The sequence below is a fragment of the Ambystoma mexicanum genome, chromosome 2p (assembly GCF_040938575.1).
Source record: "Ambystoma mexicanum isolate Mex_15411 chromosome 2p, UKY_AmexF1_1, whole genome shotgun sequence".
In the NCBI taxonomy this organism is placed as follows: Eukaryota; Metazoa; Chordata; class Amphibia; order Caudata; family Ambystomatidae; genus Ambystoma; species Ambystoma mexicanum.
Window position 1 is genome coordinate 463,288,392 of NC_090923.1, and position 23,944 is coordinate 463,312,335.

At 38.3% G+C, this 23,944-nt stretch overlaps 1 protein-coding gene across 12 annotated transcripts in view; it reads right to left on the reverse strand.

Annotated features, from left to right (window-relative positions):
* Positions 1–23,944, reverse strand: part of FOXP1 (forkhead box P1) — a 1,926,958-nt gene that overhangs the window by 307,690 nt on the left and 1,595,324 nt on the right. The window lies entirely within an intron of this gene.

Consider the following 23,944-nt stretch of genomic DNA (forward strand, 5'->3'; position numbering starts at 1 on the left):
TTCAGCAGCCACTTAGGGTGCTGTATATTCAATCGTTATGGAATCAATTGGCAGGATAGCTACTTGCACCTGGCATTCAGGGATATCTCTATTTCACACTGCTACCAACTGAACCTAATTAACTTTCACAATTGCATGCATGTATGGGAAACATTGTTTAGTGTGGTTTCAGCTTGTAAGCAGAGATCCTCTCAGAACTCTGACCTTGGTGCTTGGGCTACTGTCTGAGCATCGTGAGGCCTGGTTTTTTCTGTTAAGCATCATTTGTGTCAGTATGAATTATTTCAGAACTGCATTGTGTTGACTGAGTAATAGCGGTGCTTCAGTTCTTTCTCTGCCATGTTAGTGTTCTTTGTGACATTTGCATGCCATCATTCTTTCATCCCTGCCTGTATATGCTACAACCTCTCCCTGCCTACCCATCTCTATACTACTTGTATATCCCTGTCTGGGCATTCTGCAACCTATCCTACTATGTGAATGCAACTACTTCTCAACCTCCTTATGTCACACAATCTGTATTACTCCTCATTGTGGCTGGGTGACCACTAGTGTTTTACTGAACGTTTCTCAGCTTGTACTTTCATTTATGCTCAGGAATAGGTGGTGCCGTGGCCTGACCCGGTTCAACTCTCATCTCCAGTATCACAAGTAGGTGACAAAAACATCCATGCTACCTTTTCTTCCTTTATTTCTCCACTAAAGAAGGCAATACCAGTGAAAGTAGTGCACACATGTGACTCTCTCCAACTTTTGCTGTACTTTGTCATCACAGACTCTAGCAATCTGGGACCACACAGTCTCCTGGGATGAGTAATTGTGTCTTCCTCATTGTCTCCATGTATGTCAAAGATGACAGGAAGAGAGTGTTGCTATCACATTTTACAAGCCGGATGTCAGGGATGTCCTATGTGATCTCAAAGTGGATAGTACCGACACCACTGAGAACTATACCAATCTAAAGACCGGAAAGAATGATTAATACATTCCAAAAACCACATATATTTTTCATTTTACACGTAAAAAAAGTGTCATCAATAGACAGTTTCGTTATGAGTCTGAAATCGCACAAAAAAACTCTGCAATTTTCTCCTACACTCTAAAGACAAAGGGCCTCATTAGATGGTAGGCGGTAACCATGGCGCTACTAGCGCCATGGTTGCCGCCGGTATTTTACCGTGTCCGCCTTGGTGGATGGTGGAATTACAGCCCTACTCCAAGGTGAGCGGGGGCGGTAATTCCCCATTCACCAAGGCTCTTCCCCATTCCCATTTTTGCCCCTATAGGGCATAATGGGAATGGGGAAGGTGCTAATTACGGTACCGCAAATTGCGGTACGGTAATGAGCTCCGAGGTCCCTTTGCGGCACCTTACTTTAACGGCTGGTAAAACCAGCCATTAAAGTCAGGTCCCGCAACGGGAACTCGTAGTAAGGTGGTAGGGGTTTACCGGTACCGGTGCCCTTACCAGTACCGGTAAACCCCTACCGCCTACCGTGTAATGAGGCCCAAAGCCCACAAGTCTGATGTCAACGCTGACTGTGAATCGTCCACACTCAGGAAAAAAATTCATCTCTTAGAGCCGAGATTACTCGAAAATATTATTGCCTTGAGGAGGACATTACTTACCATAGATTTACCTGTAGAAATAATGGAGCACTCTGGCTGGAAAATGCTGAACTACATTTGGAAATGATTAGCAAATTACGAGACTTTTCCAGAGAAAAGTTACATCTAAAGAAACAATGTTGTCAATGTGGTCCATATCTCCCACACAAAGGCACATGCCCCTTAATGGGATAGCCATGTCTGTGGCAAGCAGAATGTTTTTCAGAATGTGTGTCAGTCATTGAGAGAAGGAGGGCCTGACAGATGTACACCAAATGATTGTCACAACAAAGAAACTCCCACATTCTCGCCACCCATTGGGCAAGATGCTCATCCAAGGAGCAGGATAATGCCACTTTACATGAAAGAAGGATCACTACTTGATCTTAATCCTAAAAATGCCAGTAAAGTTCATACTTTTACACTTGGAGATCCACTAAATTTGGAAGACAGCATCATCATGCTCCTACAACTAAATGAACATCCAACTGACTTTCTCAATGACATAGATGCCACAGTGAAGGAGATGGGTGAAGCACCATGCCGTAACGTGTGAGAAAGACTAGCTCCAAGCTCTCCACAAACCAACATCTACCCACATGTGTCAGACAAAGCCCTACATCACATTAATCCACTAAAAATTCTATCATTTATTTCCTCATCATTTGTGTCTGCGTTTGATATAGAAATAGACAGAGGTTAATATTTAATTTCTCTCATCATCTAATCATCAAAAACAAATTAATTGTGTAAGCAATGTGTACAATATTCTAATTATGAACATATCTCTACATGTTTCTACCCTTGTATCGCATCAATTGCTTGGTGCCACATTAAGGTCTTCATAAGGAGCAAAATATCCAACAGTCCAATCTTTTAGTGTTGACAACATGTTCCTTAAATGGTTCCAGGAACTATTCAATTGTTCCAAATTCAATTTGTAACAATTTCCATAAACTGATTAATCCATTATAATTCACAATTGCATTGAGCCAATTTCCTATAAAACAATCTACACAAAATTGGTTGTTTAGAGGATTCCTTCATAGTGGTTTTATAATTGTTGATAAATACTTCAGTGCTTGTAATACTCACAACTTCAGGGGTAATCCTTAGTTTTCATAATAAGACATGTCTTTACAAATTAGGGAGTGGAATATTGAGTATTTCTTAACGTAAACATTTGAAATTAAATGTCACCTTATTTCCCAATCTAATGTGTTTTAAAATATATGTATATATATTACATGGCCTGCGGTAGCGGTCCTGGAGTTATGGTTAAGTTGCTCATCATAGGACAAGCACTTTTTGGGTGGCTTATAACTTTGCTCCCCCTGGACAAATCCTCACTAAAAGTATTGGTGAGGTTTGGTCCAGGGGGGCAAAGTTATAGGAGGGGTCCCAAAATGTATTTTTTTTCCATAGACATAATGGGAAAAAACTTTGCTCACGCCTACAACCCAAACCGCTGGACGGATTTCCACCAAATTTGCGGCAGGAGCGCCGGCTTGGTCCTGAAAGCATGCTTTTGTTAATTTGGTGTAAATCCGTCCAGTAGTTTCTTTTTAAATGACCAAAATGTAAGGCAACAAATGTAGTGATATCTATGTCCTCTCCGCTGACACATTTCCCTGTTCGCTCTTCAGACAGGACACCGATTGGTTAGTTGCCTTGCTTCATGTCTGCAGACACGCAACGTGTTCACGGATTGGCTGGAGTGAGGTGTGTCACATTGTTTCAATGCACCCGCCATCTTGGAACTGCAGACATCCACGGACAGCAAAGCGGCAACTAGAGGAAAAATGCAATTTTGGGGAGTGTGTTGGTGTGTAGGAGTGCTTGGGGAGGGTTGGGGAGTAAGAGATGAGTCAAATACTGTATTTCTTTAGGTGGCAGGTGCCCCTGATGTGTTCGCCATGTCCGCGGACATAATAAATGCACTACTAGCTATTTTACCTTAGTATGATGTTGGTTTTGGGTTGTTAGTAGAGCATTGATTTTAATTATTATTCCATATAAGCAGCCCACATACCACAGTCAAAATGTTTGATTCTATGGGTGTGTAATGCTGCAGTGGTTGTGGCCAGGACCTAGAGTCTTGGGTGCATGGCTGAATGCCGTAGGCCCTGGCCACAACCACCGCAGCATAACACACCCATAGAATCAAACACCCATCAAATATCCACAACCCAAAAGTTTGTGTACTGTTTCATTTGTAGAGTTTGTATGTGCAGTTTTGGCTAAGCTATGCAGTTAAGATTGTAGAGTTTGTAACAAGGATTGCGGCATAATATACCCATGGAAGTAAACATTTTGGATTGTGGTGTATGGTTAGATGTTTGCTTGAATGGGTTTGTTATGCAGCAGTGTTTGTGAGTCCATTTATTATATACTTACTGGTTGACTTTTTTTTTGTTGCATGCAGTTTTTTTATGACATGGGTAATTGGACCAGACATTCTTTTTCGATCTCTGTGATAAAAGAAAAGATCATATATTAGTGTAGGTAGTTCATAATGAGTTATTGCATTGCATAATAGACATTTCTGTATTTTTTCGACCCTCATATTTAGTACTTTAGAAGTACCATATTTCAAACCAGTGTACTGTGCAATTTGCTCAGTTTCTGTGTTTGTTATCTTAATCATTGGGTCTCTGAGAAAAACAATCCATGCTGGATTAAAAAAAAAAACCTTCAATGTTGTGGTAGAATACATTTCTTTCATTGTTTTAGTGTTTATTGCTTGTTTCTTGCTAATCTTCTATCTGTTGGCTTGATGCAGATTTTTGGAGCAGTTAGATACCTGTTGGCATATTCTAACAGTTTATTTCTACTTTCATGCTATTCATCTATCTGTTGGGTTGTTGCAGATACCTGTTGGTGTATTCTAACTGTTTATTTCTTGTTACATTTTAGTGGTATTTATTTATCTGTTTGCTTGTTGCTGAATTTTGGGGCAGTTAGAGACATGTTGGCGTATTCTAACTGTGCATAGTTTTGACGTACAAGTTTTGCTTATGTTCATACACAGATTACGTATAAAATCTTGGTTTTAAGAATATTAAGTAAGCGTTTACAAGATTTGCATGTAATCTCTGCTTTAGAGTGATGGTAATATCATTACATGCGAACCATCCACAATTGTTTTTTATATATGCAGTGTAGTGACCTCATTGGTTGTGGCTCCTGCATGGTAGATTATACCTATTGTTGTGAAGGTTTTCTTACCAAGTGTTGCTTGACCATGTGTGAATCCAGTCAGCTTACAGTTGTTTTTGGTACCATCTGCATTGTAACATAAAATCATTACTATTACGTATTTACTATGTGTCTGTATTTGTAAGGTGGAGCGATTATCTGAATTGCAGGTAGTACATAATCTGCCATGGTTTGCATTTTGTACAAGTTACCGAAATGGAATGGATTCACAGTTAGGTATGGATACATACACGAAGCTTCATTAGGGACTTGTTCCTGTGCCACATGGCTGCAGAGAGTGCATGTATGTTTCCACATGTATGACATCTGTAGGATTCATTTATAGGTATGTTTTTGTTTTCCTGTACTTGTAGTAAATACATTAGAGTGTTGTCAGGATTGTTGGGTGCATTTCTATGAAGGACTAACATTTGGTCTGCACTGTGTAAGTAAATGTTATCAATAATTGGTGGCAATTGGAATAGAATATTTATTGCTACATTTGCGTAGCAAATTACACCAGTTGTATTTGAAAATTTGAATAGACCTGACAGTTCTGTGTTGAAGTCATTTGTTCGGAGTGTGTGTTGCTTCTTTGAAGAAGTAGTTGAGTTACCTGTGCAGTAGATTCTTCTTTGGTTGTGGTACTTGATGAAGTATTAGCTTCTTTTACTTTCTTGGGAGGAACTGCAGTGAGAAACTGTATCATTTCAGTTTGAAGTAGTTTTCTTTGACAACGTTTTTCTTTTTGCAGAACAGGATACGTTTTTAGATGGGGGTGTAGAGTGAACGCAGTCTATTGTATTCTAGAATGCAAGGAATATCAGCATTTACTTTACTTGCATCAAAGTTGATTAGAAATAGCCCGTCAAGTGTACATAAGCGTGATAGTGCTACATAGCTCATGCCTTCTTTAAAGACTGGGCTACCAATATCTATCAATGCTTTATCTAGGGTAAGACCTTGTGATTTGTGAATGGTAACTACGTATGCTAGAGTTAGTGAAAATTGTTCTCTGCCTACATACATGTCTTTGAAAAGTAAGAAGCGGGCTGTTGAGCGTCCTATCCTTTTAACTTCTGATAGTTTGCCAAAGAGAATATTGACAAACTGAATGTTGTCACGTGGGTATGTTTGAAAGCCAACAACTATACCAAGTGCTCCATTAACTAGTCTTTGCTCCACGTCAAGGTTACGTTTAAGCATTATTCTAGTTTAAAGATAATTTTAATATTTTCTCCAAACCAGCTGTGTTGAAGATAGAGTATTCTAAGGTATTTAGTCTTGTAATGGGTTGTTGACACATGGGTAGCGTCATACCATGTGCGTCCAGTTTATCTGTGGTGCAAATTTCAATTATTGGTTGCATTTCTTTTTTCAACATTGTTTCATTGAATTTTGACCAGCTTGCAAGAGTTGTCATCAAGGACATACAATTGACAATTTTGTGTGCTAATTGTTCCATGACATCAGTAGCACATGTGTTATGGCCATAGAGTGCATGGATGTGCCTGGTTTTTGATATTGATTGTGCTTCTTGAGATAGTATACCAACTCTAATACTTTTTAAAATGTTGGCGTATGTGAGGTCTGCAGACTGGCACATGTTTCCTGTTAATTCTCTGTATTGGAAATGTTTCCAAAGGTTGACATTTCCCATGCTGCCAAGAAATGTACGGCAGTGTTTGTGCCCTAAGGTTTTAAAAATAAGTTCACCTTTCACTGGTGTCAATTGAAGATCTCAAAAAACAATAATGTGTTTTCCTCCAAAGAGCTCTTCGTAGTCTGTTTTGAGTACCTCTTGCAATCTGAGGTGAATCAAAGCCAACTTTAGGTTGGAGAACATGCTCACCTCATCTATTAGTAGCATTTTCATTTGTTTCGAAACTCTGCGTAGTTCCATTGCAGCTTCTGTAGAATGTTTGTAATAGTCTGATTTGTTTTGGTGTTCTACTGGAAGGAGTAGTAATTGGTGTAAAAGTGACACCGCCTATGTTGTAGGCAGCTAAACCTGTGGGAGCAGTTACAACAGCTGACAGCTTGTTGTTTGTCAATTGTTGGAGGAACTTACGGATGATTTTAATTAAGAATGTTTTGCCTGAACCAGCTTGACCACTCACGTATAGCAGTATAGGTTTGTATTCTTGGCAGGTACAGTTTTTATTTTCATGTTACACACCATGTTTAATTTGTTTTGTTACTTCTTGGAAAATGCTACGCTGTTCATTGTTCAGTTGTGATTTCAGTACAGCAAAATCTTCTGTAGCTTTTTCATAATGACACATGGGGCCTCATAACACGGTAGGTGGTAAACCATGGCGCTATTAGCGACATGGTTCATGCCGGTAATTTACCGGTACCGCCTTGGAGGAAAAGGGAATTACCACCCTATTCCAAGGTTGGAAAGGCGGTAATTCCTCCTCCTCCATTGCCCATCCCCATTCCTATTTTTGCCCCATAGGGCATAATGGGAATGGGGAAGGCGCTAATCACGGTACCGCAAATTGCGGTACCGTAATTAGCACCCCGGTCCCTTTGCGGGTTCGTTTTTTAATGCCTGCTAAAAGCAGGCGTTAATGTACCAACCTGCAAAGGGACCTCGTAGTAAGGCAGTAAGGGTGTACCGGTACCGGTAAAATACCGGTACTGGTAAACCCTTACCGCCTACCGTGTAATGAGGCCAATGGTGTTTTCTACTTCTGTGATGGCTAATTCTGCCTCATTTGCTATTAGTGGCTGTCCAAGTGGTACTTGGCTTCCTGTTACATAAGGTTGACTACTGTTGGGGGTTTCCACTTCTAGTTGGGCCTGGAGTAGTTCTTTGTGTTGCTGTTCATTGTGCAACATTGTTTGGTACTGTGTAAGGTTTACGTCTGTTATAGTGCTTTCATTTGCTTCGAAAGTGTCTTCATAGGAGTCATATGTATCCAGTAACTCTTCTTCTTTTCTCCATGGTTTAAAAAGTTGCAGCAGGGACATGTAATACAGTTCTTTATGTTGAGGAGTTTTTAATGACAATTTGATATGATTAATCAAGCTGCGTTTGGTAAGTTTCACTAAGTTGCCTTCGCAATTTGCTACTCTGTATCTACCTTTCTTTTCATCTGGTTTGATATTATTTTTGTATGTTTAGTTTTGGGCTACGTGGTAGAGACACATGGTTTCCAAAGTGGTACTCCTGTTTGGGTAGTATGTGTCTAGTAAATTGTTTTTCAAAATGTCTTCTCTGTTGGGGTAATTTTTGGCTATTGTTTCTATGTGCTCATATGATTTGAGAACTCTTTTTCTAGATTTAGCAGGACAAAGACTTAGCCATACTATATTGTCAGATTTTTCATACAAGGCAGTACCGGTTAAACGGTCTGCAGATTCATAGCAGCCACATTCTCTATGAGGGAGCATTTTTATGCCTAAGCTGTACAATTTCTGTGAGAGTGTTTTGTCAGATGATATGCCATCCCAGAGTTCCTGAAACTCTGTTTTCTCTGCTTTGGTTAAGTAGGCTGTGAGATATCGTGCAACTGCAGTGCAATTGTCTGCAAAGTACTGCCCATCTATGTTTGCATTCCATAGGAGGGCAATGATTGCATTGTAATCATTGATGTATTTTGATTCTTCTGGTCTTCATATGTAATATGTGTTCTTAGGTGATTTACCTTTGACACTATGTCTGACTGAAGACATGAAGTTGTTTACTTGACCTGTTGTTGAAACTGATCTAAGGAAACCAAAGCACCATTTGGTGTAGTATTTCCCTTTGTTTTTATATTTGCGACAACAATATTTCCCACATTTGTGTCTTTGAAATTGTAAAATGTGTGCATGAAGTTCACTATGTGTTGTTTGTGAAGGGATTTCACAAGAGACATATTTTTGGATGAACTGTAAAACAGTGGCATCACTATCTTGACCAAATTTAGGAGCATTTTTAATCCATATTAGCGTGTGGATGTGTGGTGCTCCTCTGGATTGTTATTCTTTTCTCCAAAAGAAGTGTTGAACTTCTCCGAGGGGAGGCACAGTTTTATTTCAAATAAAGTGTAGCATAGCAATGAAGTGATGATGGAAATATCTTGATGCATTTACAGGATCTAGAAAGCAGAGTTCTCCTGGTGTTTTTATATCTATGATTGTTTTGTTTTTATTTGCTATGCGTAGGAAATCGTGTAAATCTTCCCATGCATATTCTGCACAAATTAATGTAAAAAACCAAGTGGGTGGGCCAAGGTTTCTTATCAGACAACGTACAACTCTGTGACGTCGGAACCAGTATTCTTTTGTACCACGCATGTTTGCTAAAAGATTTGTAATACTTGACTGTAAAACCTCATCTTTTTCTTGCACTTTTTGTAATAATTGCGTAGCTGACATATTTTGAAAATGGGTACCTGATTTTAATGTGTGTGCAACTCCGTAGCATAGAGTTGCTAGTTCACTTTCAAATAGAAGGTGGAAGATGTATTCCACGTTTTGTCTGAATCTGGGGTCGTCAGAATACATTCGTAAAGAGCAATATTCTGATGCTGCTATCTGTGTGGGTCTATCATCGTACCTTCCTCCTTTTTCATTAGGAAAGAGTAGAGGAAAGGCCTGTGCATCTTTACTTTTTTCCCATATGCTGATTGGAGATCCTTTGGCTTGTCGCATTTCGTACGTTTCCATTGCATCATCTATAGTGTCTTTAGAGTGTAAAGGGTGAATTATATAATGGTCTAAAATATTTGATTCTGTAGCAGGATTTAGAAGTTGAAATTGATCAGTTTCTGGTGACTCTTATTTCAATGGTTTCTCTGAGGTTTTCTTCAATATTAATTTCTTTGTAGTATTCATTGTTGTTTTTTAGATATTGCAGGGCTTGTCTAACTTTATGTAAGTCCACGAGTTGTTGCCAAATTATTTTGTCTTTTGTAGGTACGCTATTTACTAAGACAATTAAAGATTGATCTATTGGCCATTGCACTCCTAGAGTGTGTACATTTTCTTGAAGATCTAATGGTAAATAAACTACTTTGCCACGAAAGCCTTTCACTAATTAAGAGGGAGTTCATTTTGCTGTTTTTGGTTGAAGGTGTATTATTGCTTGAAATGGGTTGACTGTTTGAATTATGATGCTCTCATATAAATTTAGTTGTTGCAGGGGTTTTGGTAGTGGGAATAAATCCAAGTTATTTGTGATAGCACGTGAAGGTGTTTGGTTGTTGTCAAGTTTTGTAGTGCAGTAATTGCAAAGTATTAAGAGGTCAGTAATTTCGTATTTTCTGCTATAAGGTAGAGAGCTAATTGGAACCATTTTGAATCTTGATTGCATTCTATTTTGTACGTTATGTCTATAGTTGTTGTGGTACTTTTATAAGAAGTCTTTCGGCAACACACACACATGGTTTGGTACTTCAGCAGATGTATTTTTAAACTTAAATATTTCTTTTTTGTATGTGTGTAATAGAAGGTTGCTATTTGTACAGTAGTTGCTAGTTTGTTGTAAAGGTATTGCATTTTGTAAGTGGCTTTCCCTTCCAAAATATTTTCTCTGGATATGCTCTATTTCTTTGAGTAGTTGTTTGGCTGTACCATGTACAAGATTGTTATTTAAATTGGCTACTGCTAAAGCAGGACTTTTAGCATAGTAGAGTTTATGGACTAGATTTCTTATACTTGAATGATGTGTTGATATAATTTTGATAAGATAGAAGGTGCTTTTGCAAATAGGTCCTGAAATGCAGGCTAATGAATGTCCTTGTAGTCCTGTGTATTTGCGCACTGGACAGACATCTATATGTTGTAGCAGTTTCATTTTGAATTTGTCTTTGCTTTTTACATACTGATTGAGGAACTGGCGTAAAGATTTGAATGATTTTTTGGCAATGTTACACATTGATGTGCACAGCCATTTCTAGACTGTTTTGGTTCAGTGGAATGGAGAGGTGATACTGAGTTTTCTGGGGATATTTTTGTGAGCAGAGTTTCTTGTTCCATAATGGTGTTATTAAGTTTTTCATACCACCCTCCACTGCTATGTATGGCAATTGGGTTTGGATGCTTTTGTTTATATGCTTCTTCATTAAAATATGGTTCTATATGGTTCTGTGCTTGTGGTTTGACTCCATTCACCTCCACAGATGTTTAAGAAGCTATTTTTGTTTATATTCCGTTTATTTAGATGTCTTTTTTTGTAGTTTAGTAGTTAGTTTTGTTAGTGGTTTCATTCTGTTTAAAACAAAAATAAATAACTTCCTTTTGAGAATGATTGCACTGTCTATGAGAGCTTCTAGGATTCATTTTCCATGGTAGGTTTTAAGGGTTGTGCATGATTTCTCTCCTGTTTTTATAAGGTTCTGAAGGACTCTGTGGCGGAACATTTTTTGTAAAATATTTTTTTGGTATGGTTACTTACCACTACATCAAGATTTATAGGTGCAGTGTTAGCAGTAGTGGTATCTGAAGTCTTGTTAATCAATTTCTGTTTCGTTTTACATTTTGATAGAGGAGGCAAAGTTTCTGTACTGGAAGCTCATTTTGTTTTGCTTAATGACTGTATTAGCTGTTTTCTTTAAACTTTTTGTACACAATCTGCTAGAGATGGATGCATATTTTGGACACTTTTATTTTGATTTGCTCTACTTTTGCGTTGCTTTTTACAGAGTTGTTCTTTGGTGGGCATTCTTTGGGGTCTGTCGGAGAAAAAAGAAAGTGTGGGTTGGGCTGTTGTGCAGTGTGTTGGTGCTTTGTGGGTGAGTGCTTGAGTATGATGGTTAGGATGTTTGTGGAGGTGTGTGATTGTGCAATGGGCAGCTATAACAATTTCGGAAGGCTATTCCTGTATTTGTGTGTTACTATACTGGGCTTCAGATGAAAATATAAAGTATGCAGCTGGTGAGGGGAAGCACTAATACTAAATCTAATAGTAGAGGGTTAATACACTTGTTTGTTCTACAATACTAAAATGTTAATGTGTTTGAGTAACAGATAGAACATTATGTTAGTATTGTACTTACTTTATTGTATGGAAAGAGTAGGTTTCTTCTAAGTTCTTGTTTGTACTGTAGACGCTGCTGCTTATCCGGAAAGTGGTCTTCACTGCAATTGTAAAAGAAAGAAGTTAATGCAATATGTGTTTTTATAGCACTTTTGTTAATGTAGACAGTGATTGTTTTTTGTTTTTGTAGTAGTAGTGTTTTCTGATAACTGAGCATAGTATGCACATGCACTTACCTTTGCCTATGTGCATCCTGTATATTTTACTTAGAATCTGTTAGTTGAGCATGTTTTACAAATGAGTATAATAGTAAACATATAGATCACACTTGTTTTTATTGGATGTTAGGAGATAGAAGAAATAATCATATGCATTTTTTGCTATTTTTATAGGGTAAATGCCAGGAATTGTACTGAAAAGCAGGCAATGAATGCATTTGTGAAGGTGTGGGAAATAAAGCAGAAGAATTTGATGTAGAGGTAGTGGTGTTGTTTCAGCTGGGAGCCTTTCTAATGATATTGTCCGTCTGTGTGCATGAATGAAGATGCATGTACTCATCCTGGCAGCGTGTAATTTTATAACACACTAGAAAGCTTTTTTCCATAATTATACTATTATTTCTCCCATCTTTTAATATGAAATTACACTTTTTTAGATAGCTGTGTGTGTGGTTGTTTTGCACTGTGGTGCTTTGCATTTGGGCTATGTCAGTGCCCCTACTTTGTTGGAAGATATGGAACACTTGGTCCAGGCAGTAATGAAAGTACTTCCAAATGCCAAGATTATTTTTTCTGGTTTAGTACCTAGAGCAATATGGGACAATAGTTCTGTTTTTTGTCCTCAGCAAAATATTGCTAGTTATGTAATCAACCAAGGCATGTTTGCTTTCATGCATAGAGCTGGAATGTTCTTTTGTAATAATGAGAACATTGATTCTGGTAATGCTGTTTATTTGAAAGAAGATGGCATGTCTTTATCTTTTATGGGAAATGCCATGCTGTTTTGGAACATAAGGCTTGTTTTGGAGAAGCTAATGTGAAGATTTTTGGAGGAAAATAAGAAGAAAAAAATACAAAATAAAATGTGTTTCTGAAGCATCTGCAAAAAAAACCCCCAAAAAGGCTCTTCTCAGAGCCAACCTCAAAGGGGAAATGGGACACAATATTTAAATTTTCGTTCCCCAGGCTTAGATTTTTATATTTGTCCACAGACACTGCGGTTGTCCACAGGCAGTGCAAATTACATACAGGGATTTTAGGGTTGAGAGGAATGCAAATGAGACTAAGCAAAGCAAGGGATTGGTCAATAAGGTTTACTGGGTGTGTTGTGTAAGGAAAGAGTTTGTCAGAAAGTCCTTTTCCTGAGAGGCGAGCAGATAGCTATGGCTGTGTGTTTCAGAAAGCAGATTGCTTTGATTTTGGTAGATACGTGGATAAATTGGTTGGAGGTGCATGCAGGTCGCTGTGTAGTGGCTGCACATGTTGGATTCCCTAATGTGGAAGAGTACTGGCATGGAGTACGTGGAATGAAGTGGCTGGATTTGGTACCTCTCTATGCTACTTTGGGGACACAGCGTCATCCAGACATTTTATTATTCATTGTGGAGGGAACAGTTTAGGACATGTGTCTGGAATCTCTTTGCAATTTGCAATGAAAGAAGGACTTGGGAAAGTCATAGACATGTATCCAAACTCCAGAGTAATTTTTTCCCGTATTGTGCAGAGACAAATGTGGTTGCGTTCTTTTTCATTTGGTCCACAAATGGAGAAAGCAAGGCGCAATGGTAACAAGGCTGTCTGTGCCTTTTTGAGAGATGTTGGTATGTCCTCTTTTCAGAATGAAAACATTATGTTTCGTAGTACACACATTTTTCGCGGAGATGGAGTACATCTTAGTTATGCCGGCAATCAGATTTTTCTGTGAAATATACAAAATGCATTGCGACCTTTTTTGGAATTACAGCAATACATTTTGCAGTAGGTGTTGACCATTTGAAATATTTGAAAAACTAAAAACACTGCAAAAAGGCTCTTTTCAGAGCCACCACTTCCTCTCATGGAAAAGTGCAATGGTTCTGATAGGGCAGCACCCCAAACAAAATTAAAATGTCCGCTGACTGTCCTCAGACTTCTAAAAAAATGCACAGGGGGCCTGCACTATTTATTTGTCACTTCTATTTTTGAACTGTGAAAGGCGGCTCTGAAAGGTGCCTTTTTTTTGTTTTTGTTGTTTTATATTTTTTTTTGTTTTTTTAAACAAGACACAAGAAAAGGAGGGGAAAGGAGGGTAAGGAAGGGACACTAACAATGGGGATAAGAAAGGGCAGATGGAGAGAGGAAGATGTACGGTGGGCCTTTTTGAGGTAGGTAGCAGTTCTTCTTGTGATCCTTGACCGCAGTCTCAAAAGCACTCAGAAGGTTCTCCCCCCTGCAGAGTACTGCATCGCAGTACCTGCACAATATTGTGACCCTCGAAAGGTAAGGGTCACCAGCATCATGAATGGTCTGCGAGGCAGCTGGAGGGATTTGCTGTCCCACAGGAGATCCTGGCAAGAGTAGAAACGGAAGATGCTGCAGGGGAACTCAACGTACCACGAAGGAATGAATGAGGATGAGCTCTGGGGTGTGGCCTTTTATAGGGGTGCAGGTGTGCACTTCACGAACACCTGCGCTGTCCATGGACATGTCAAACACAAAGAAAGGGCTCAAAAAGTTCCAAAAAGTATGTAGATCACCAGGGATATTGTCTAGGACATATGCAATAGTGAACTTTTACTGGAAAATACCTTGGATTGCTCACAAAAGCACTTTTTAAATGTTCGGGAGCCCGGACAGTGTCCCCAAATAAGGACACATGCTCAGCGTGGGTGCGGTCACATGATGACGTCGTGGACACGTTCGCAAATGGGAGGGCTGTCCATAGGACACCAAAGCACGGGGTCGGTTGTGCGCATGTGTGCGGATGTTCTACAAACAGTGTTCGGGTCCCTGAACTAATTAAAAGTGCAACACACGTGCGCTGGTCAGTTACAGACAGGCGCGATGTTCGTAGGACCCAAGGGTGTGGTGCGTATGTACACGGGTGTTCTACAAACAGTGTTGAAGTCCCCAAATAAAATAAATGTGCGTCAAAACTTTGCAGACAGGCGGACGGGGTATGTGTTCGACAGACATATTCATTCTGGTTGCGGACATTGCGAACGGAGGGGTGTTCTTAGGACACCTTAATTTGAACAGTTACGGACATGCGGACGGATTTAGTGTCCTGCAGACACCTTCATTTTAACTACGAACAATGCGAACAGGTTTACTGTCCTTAGGACACCCCATTTTGGTTAATTGTGGACAGGCGGACATTTTGTGTGTTCTAAGGACACCTCCATTTTGATTGTGGATAGTACGAACAGGTATAGTGTCCTTAGGACACCCCCATTTTGGTTAGTTGCGTAGACCTCAGACACTCGCCCTGTCCGTAGACCCCCTAACTGCCTTTTTAAAAAACATAAGACACAGGCATATAATAAGAACACACTTAAAATGTTATTAATGTATAACAGTATAAAAATTATGAAAGAGAGGGGGAAGCAGAAACTGAAACAAATACAGGGGAATTTGGGGTTTGGACATCATATATGGAAGGGGAGGAAGGGTTGGAAGTCTCATCGTAATGTTTTTCTTGCTGGGGAGGGTTTGAGGATAGTTGGCTGGGACATGGAGAGGGGGAACAGATACATGTAGGACAGTGATATTTAATCTTTTCTTTAATGTGGTGTCATCTTTGATGTCCTGGGTGTTAGTCTTAGCAGTGTACGGTGGTGGCGCGAGTTATGGTTGCTTAGCTTACCATAACTGATGAATTTCAAGGGTTTTTCGGTTTTACTTTGTACCATAACGTCCCTATAACAACGTTTATACAACGTTTTTTCACTGAATTTCATAGGTTTTTAGTAGTGCAACTTAACCATAATGTCCCTTTAACAAAGTTTTTTTCACTGATATATATATAAGTGCAGTTCTTTAAAGAGAATGATCATTCAATAGTGCGACTCTGGATACAATCTAATCTAACCAGAAATTCTTTATGGCTAGCTCGAATGGAGATATTTGCTCTTGGTTTTGTTTTGGCCAGAGACCCAATGTGTATGGACGGTGAAGGAAACATTGTGATGGAAAAGAAAGAAAACTTCCAGGAAACACAGTCATTTGGAAGCAACGTTACACACTCTCACTCTGAAGGAAGGGAATCGATGAATAGCTTATAGCTATGTGAAGATCAAAGTCTTGTTTCCTTGATCAGTTAGAACACCTGCGGACACGTTCATTTATTTGGCGCTAGTGCGGAAGTTCTTGCTCTACATGACATCATAATGTTACAGGAAACATGGCTAGTCAATAGCCCGATATGGGAGAACCATACGGTTCTACTTAACCCGGCAAAATCCGGGAAAAGTGGCAGACCTTCCTCTGGCTTAATGGTGATCATTAAAAATCATAGAAGTTGGCGTCTTTCATGTTGGCTCGCCCCAAACCCGTACTTGCAGCTTGTTAGATTGGAATATCCGGGAGGCACAATGGCCATATTAAATATCTATAGAAATCCCAAAGGTATATCCGATGATGTCTTTTTTTTAGACCTGGAAATATTATTGAATACCATTATGGAGTCCTCAGAAATTACGACAGTGATAATGGCAGGTGATTTAAACCTACCACTTATTCCATTCCATACGCAAAAATTAAATTTGATCTGTTTAAGGTGGAAAAGGCTAGTCAAAGTTTATAGGCTAATCATGTGCAATGGATCACTTATGGGGGACATTATTCCAAATGCAACATGGCCAAGAGGATTAACACCATCAATAATAGATTATGTATATCTTAATCTGGCAACATTTAATAGAGCTACGAGGTTTACCCTGCTTCCACAGTTACATAGTGATCATAAAGTATTAAATCTAAAATGGATAATGGAGTGCCCAACTGCCCAGGAAAATAATGGAACTTATGCACATCAATTAATAGTAAACAATGCGAGAACAAGGATGAAATGGAATGGGCAGAATTTAACGGAATTTAAAAGAAAGATTGGGTCAAACATCCATGACGATCAAACCAGCTGTATTGATTATACAGCATATTTGCATCTCTACACTGTAACGAGGAAGGATAACAAGCTAGAATACTTTAAACCGAAGCATAAATTTGATGTTCTCGTTCAAGCACAAAAACAACTTTAAGGAAAAACAAGAGACTTATTTGGAGCTCAAATTGCTCAGACAAATTACAGAGAATAAAAACACTCAACTGTCGGTATAAAAACTGGCTTAGACCACATCGAATTAACATGCTTCAAAAGGACGGCGAGTGCATGTTAAAAAGCAGTCTCAATAATGACATGGGTCAAACATGGGCATTAATCAATGCTACCACTAAGACCACCCAAAAAAATATGCAGATTAATGGAGTAAGTGAGCAAGAATGGATCCTTTACTTTAGCCACATCTATGAAAAAGAAAAATTGAAAGATATCCAAACTCGTACTGATCTCTCCAATTATGAAGGAATAATTATTGAAGAAGTAGACGTTTTGCATTTCATAAATAAACTATCTAATTCCCGAGCTCCCGGACCGGACGGGATGAGTAATTCCATGTTTAGACAAAATCCCGTACAATGGGCAAAGATTCTAACTCTTATATTTACTCAGATAATAAAAACAAACAGATTACCAGAATCATGGAGATCGGCAATAATTATCCCGATTTTTAAAAAAGGAGATAGAAAACGACCTAAAAACTATAGGCCGATCTCTCTGCTAGATGCCTCAGGCAAGCTTTTTTCGAGATTTATTCTTAGAGATTTCAATCGATGGACACTACAGTCAGGAGTTAGAGATCCTCTACAAACGGGATTTGCAGCGGGAATGGGAACCTGTGTTAACCTTCTTACTTTGACATCAATAATTGAACACCATAAAACAATTAAACAGCCGCTATACTTTACATACATAGATTTGCGAGCTGCATTTGACTCTGTCTCTTGTGAGGTGCTAATTAAAAAACTCGCAAAGCAAGGCTGCCCTAAATATATCATTCATCTGATTGAAGACTTGCACACGGATAATAGTGTCCAAATCAGATTAACGAATGATGGCAAACTATCTCAAACGATCAGAACATTTAGAGGGTTGAGACAGGGATGCACGCTGGCAGCATCACTGTTTAACTTCTTTATATCTGATGTAGGAGATATTTTCAACAACATTTGCACGGACCCACCGAAATTAGTAAATAAAAGTATACCCTTTCTAATGTACGCTGACGATCTGGTAATAATGTCGAAAACTCCAAAGGGTTTACAAATAGCATTGGATGCGGTGATGACTTACTCAAATAACAACTACTTAAGTATCAACCGGGAAAAAACTAAAGTTATGATTTTTAACGCTCATAAAAAACAATGAAAAAGTCATATAAATGGAACCTCATGGGAGAAAGTCTCGAAATAGTGAATCATTACATATATTTGGGAGCCCAAATACTGCCAGTTAATCAATTCACAGTGTTTAAACAACAACAATTAGATAGGGTAACTACATACATTCAAACTAAAATTATTTTGAGAAAATATGGAAAGTTTACTTTGGACCCTGCCTTAACTTTTTACAATCAAAAAGTATCAGCAAAATTGTTGTATTCATCAGAATCAAAACCTATTATAAAGGAGGAGTTCTGGAACATATTGGAAGCAAAATATTGGAGAGAAGTACTGCAATTACCAACATCAACTCCATTATCAATAATCAGTTACGTGTTGGGACTAATACCACTCAACATGAGGTATACATGGTTAGCAATAGCATTATTTAGAAAATGCCTACTAGCATGGAAATCAACTAGTGTCTTGGGAATGTTGGCTGCTTACATCTTTTCATTGAAAGATGGCTTAATTTCCAAATGGAGAAATCGGGTACTAACTGTTTTGGCAACGATTGATGCTTCATTGGCAATTCTGCTACAAAATCCAATACAGATAAAGACAAGAATTTTCGCTATGGACTGGGAAAAAACAAAAGATAGATGTTCCACCTACCCCGATTATGATCCTCTGACAATCACGATAAAAAGACATTCCTATCCTGAACGATACTTGAATAGGTCACCATCTACAAAGCATCGAAATTATTTTCTTCGATTTCGCCTAAATTTATGGCCTACAAGACAGATAATGGCTCGGAGAAAAAAAATTAATGCAGATCAAAAATACTGTAGATTTTGTAAACAAAGAGAGAAAGTAGAAACCTTGAGAAACTTACTTACTGAGTGTGAGGAACTCCTTAATCAACGTATAAAATATTTTAAACAGTTAACAGTCCCATTCGGTGTCCATACGTCGGATGCATTATGGAGAACCATTTATTCTGGTTTCTCGAGTCTCAATAAGAACACTTGCATTTTTGTATGAATTGAAATTAGAGAACTTTGAACCTGTGGTTAAATAAGTGGAAGCTAGAAGAAAAAATTGTATTAGTGGAGGTATTAAATGGACATTTAATGGTTAAATTGTAAAATGTAAATAACTAATTGTAAATGTATTTTTGTAAATGTTTTTTTTTATTTTATATTGTAAAGTTGATTAATATCAGCTATAACAATAATAAAAAAAATAAAAAATAAAATAAAAATATTACACAGCCACAGTAGTGGCTGTGAAGTTATGGTTAAATTGCTGTTTCCGTAGGAAGAACCCTTTTTGGGTGGCTTATAACCTTGCTTCCCCTGGACGAATCCTCACCAAACTTTGCAAAACAAAAAGTATATCGGTCACTCTGAATCTTTTTGAAAGTTTGGTGAGGTTTGGTCCAGGGGGGGCAAAGTTATAGGGGGGGTCCCAAAACTTATTTTTTTCCCATAGACTGAATGGGGAAAAAACTTTGCTCACGCCTACAGCCAAAACCGCTGGACGGATTTTCACCAAATTTGGACCAGGAGCAGCAGCTTGGTCCCGAAAGTGTGCTTTTTCAAATTTGGTGAAAATCTGTCCAGTAGTTTTTTTAAAAATGACCAAAAAGTAGGTCAATGGTGTGTTCTGAGGACGGTAAGCCTGTCCGTTTTGTTTGCAGACAAGTTCAATCTGTTCTAAGAACACATCATGTGTCCTGGGATGTTCGTCAATAAACAAAATGGGGGTGTCCTGAGGACGGTATGCCTGTCCGTACTGTTCCCAAGCAAGTTCAAATTGTTCTAAGAACACTCATCATGTCGGCGGACATTAAAAATTCCAATATGGCATAGTTAAAATGTTTCACTGTATGGGTGTGATATGCATATACTCTATGCCCTGGCCACAACCACCGCAGCATATCACACCCATAGTGGCTTATAACTTTGGGATCCAAGAACAAATTTATAAGCAACAAAGTTATAAACCATTATGTGTGTGATATGCTGTGGTGGTTGTGGGCAGGGCCTATAGTCTTGGGTGCATGGACAAGATCAAATTTATAAGCAGCAAAGTTATAAGTCACTATGGGTGTGATTTGCTGTGATGGTTGTACTTAATATAATATACTTACTGTTTGGTTTAGTAACTGGAGTACATGTATTTCTTGTTTATTTCTGTGATAAAAGAAAAGATCACGTTAGTATTGGTATTTTGTAACGATTTATAACATTGAATAATCAACATTTTTTTTACCCTCATATTTAGTAGCTTACAAACCAGTGTACTGTGCAATTTGCTCGGTTTCTGTGTTTGTTGCTAAAATCATTGGGTCTGTGGGAGAAAAATAAAATCCATGTTGGATTTTTAAAAAAAACCTTTTTTTGTTATGCTACAGTCTATTTGTTTGTTTGTTTTCAATGTTCACTTGTTGTTTCTGGCTAATGCTCTATATATTGGCTTGTTGCAGATTTTTGGAGCAGTTAGATACCTGTTGACATATTCTAACAGTCTATATTTTGTTATAATGAAGTGATATTGATTTATCTGTTTGGATATTGTAAAATTTTGGGGTAGTTAGATACCAGTTGGCGTATTCTAACTGTCTATGTATTGTTATAATGTAGTGGTATTGATATATCTGTTTGGTTATTGAAAATCTTGGGGTAGTTGGATACCAGTTGGCGTATTCTAACTGTTTATTGTTTGATATAATTTAGTAGTATTCATTTATCTGTTTAGTTGTTGTAGAATCTTGGGGCAGTTATATAGCTGTTGGCATATTGTAACAGTTTATAGTTTTTTTAATAGAAGTTTAGTTAATGTTTAAGTACAGTTTAGTTAATACATTTTGGTTTTAAGAACATTAAATAAGCGTTTGTAAGATTTGCAGATAATCTCTGCTTTAGAGTAATGGTACTATCATTACATTCGAACCATCCCATTTTTTTTATATATATGCAGTATGGTGACCTGCATTGGTTGTGGCTCCTGTGTGGTAGATTATACCTATTGTTGTGAAGGTTTTTTACCAAGTGATACTTGACCATGTGTGAATCCAGTCCGCTTGCAGTTGTTTTTGGTACCATCTGCATTGTAACATAGAAGCATTAGTATTACGTATTTACTATGTGTTTGTATTAGTAAGGTGGAGCGATTATCCGAATTGCAGGTAGTACATAATCTACCATGGTTTGCATTTTGTACAAGTTGCTGAAATGGAACGGATTCACAATTAGGTATTGATACATAAACAAAGCCTCATTGGGGATTTGTTCTTGTGTCACATTGTTGCACAGAGTGCATGTATGTTTCCACATGTATGAAATCTGGAAGATTTCATTTATAGGTATGTTTTTATTTTCCAGTACTTGTGGTAAGTACATTAGAAATTCTTGTGGATCTTCCTGTGATTTATAGTGAATTTCACCATTCCAGCACAGTAGTCCAATTCTGTCTTATTCCATAAACACTATACATGTTGCCAGGATTGTTTGTTGCGTTTCTATGAAGTACTAACATTTGCAAACACAATTGGTCTGTACTGTGTAGGTAAATGTTGTCAACTATTGGTGGTAATTGAAATAGAAAATTCATTGCTACATTTGCATAGCAACTTACACCAATTACATTTGAAAGTTTAAATGGACCAGGTAGTTCTGTATCTGAGTGTTTTTTTTGGAGTTTGTCTTCCTTCTTTGAAGAAGTACCTGGTTTACTTTCCCTAATAGGTTCTTTAATGATTGTGGTACTTGATGAAGTATTAGTTTATTTTAATCTCTTTGGAGGATTTGCAGTGACATCCTGTTGTATTTCTGTTTGATTTAGTTTTCTTTTAGAACATTTTACTTTTTGTGGAATAAGATATGTTTTTAAATGGGGGGTGTATATTGAATGAAGTCTATTGTATTCTGAAATGCAAGGAATATCAGCGTTTACTTTACTTGCATCAAAGTTGATTAGAAATAGACCGTCAAGTGTACGTACGCGTGATAGGGCTACGTAGCTCATGCCTTCTTTAAAGACTGTGTTATCAATGTCTATCAATGCTTTGTCTAGGGTAAGACCTTGTGATTTATGAATGGTGTCTGCGTATGCAAGAGTTAGATAAAATTGTTCTCTACGTACATACATGTCTTTGAAGAGAAGGAATCGAGCTGTTGAGCATCCTATCCTTTTCACTTCTGAAAGTTTGTCAAAGAGAATATTGACAAACTGAATGTTGTTGTCACGTGGGTATGTTTGAAAGCCAACAACTGTACCCAGTGCTCCATTAACTAGTCCTTGATCCACGTCAGGGTTACGTTTAAGCATTACTCTGCAATTTAAGGATAATTTTAATATTTTTTCCCATCCAGCTGTGTTGGAGATTGAATTTTCTAAACTATTTAGTCTTGTTGTGGCTTGTTCACACATGGGTAGTGTCATACCATGTATGTCTAGTTTGTCTGTGGTGCTAATTTCAATTATTGGTTGCATTTCTTTTTTTAACATTGTTTCATTGAATTTGAAACAGGTTGCAAGAGTTGGCATTAAGGCCATACAATTGACATTTTTGTGTGCTAATAGTTCCATAACATCCGTAGCACATGCATTATCGCCATAAAGTGCATGAATGTGCCGGGTTTTCAATATTGCTTGTGCTTCTTGAGAGTACCCACTCTAATACTTTTTAAGATGTTGGCATAAGTGAGATCTTCAGATTGCTGCATGTTTTCTGTTAATTCTCTGTATTGTAAATGTTGCCAAAGGTTGACATTTCCAATGCTGCCAACAGTTTTACGGCAGAGTTTGTGTCCTAAGGTTTTAAAAATAGGCTCACCTTTCACTGGTGCCAATTGAAGAAGATCTCCGAAAACAATAATGTGTTTTCCTCCAAAGAGCTCTTTGTAGTTTGTTTGGAGTACTTCTTGTAATCTGAGGTGAATCAAGGCCAACATTAGGTTGGAGACCATGCTCACTTCATCTATTAGTAGCATTTTAATTTGTTTTAATACTCTGTGTAGTTCCAATGCAGCTTCTGTAGAAAGTTTGTAATAGTCTAATTTGTTTTGGTGTTCTACTGGCAGGAGTAGTAATCGGTGTAAAGTGACACCGCCTATGTTGTAGGCAGCTAAGCCTGTGGGGGCAGTGACAACAGCTGACAGTTTGTTGTCTGTCAATTGTTGAAGGAATTTACTGATGATTTTGATTAAGAATGTTTTGCCAGAACCAGCTTCACCACTGACGTACAGTAGTATAGGTTTGTAATTTTGGCAGGTGCATTCTTTGTTTTCATGTTGTACACCATGTGCAATTTCTTTTGTTACTTCTTCAAAAATGCAACGTTGCTCATTGTTTAGTTTTAATTGTAGTATAGTTAAGTCTTCTTTATCTTCATACTGACACATGGGGCCTCATTACTAGTTGCCCGGTAAAAGCGGGTACATTACCGGCATGCCGGAATGAGCGGGTCTGTGCTCGTATGAACCCGCTAACAGCGGGTGATTACGAGTGCGCGAGCACGCGCGTTCCCCCATGCCGGTAGTGGCAATACCGCCATGCTGGTAAAGGGCCACCAACCCCCCTATACCGGCATTGCGGGGCCCACCCATAGCGTTACCGCCTCATAACAACCCCTAAATACCAGCACAGTAATACCGGCACGGTATTATCGTGTTAGCAAAAAAGGACCCAGAAATTACGTCATCGCCCAGGAACGGGAAATGGGCCAGCGGCCATCTTTA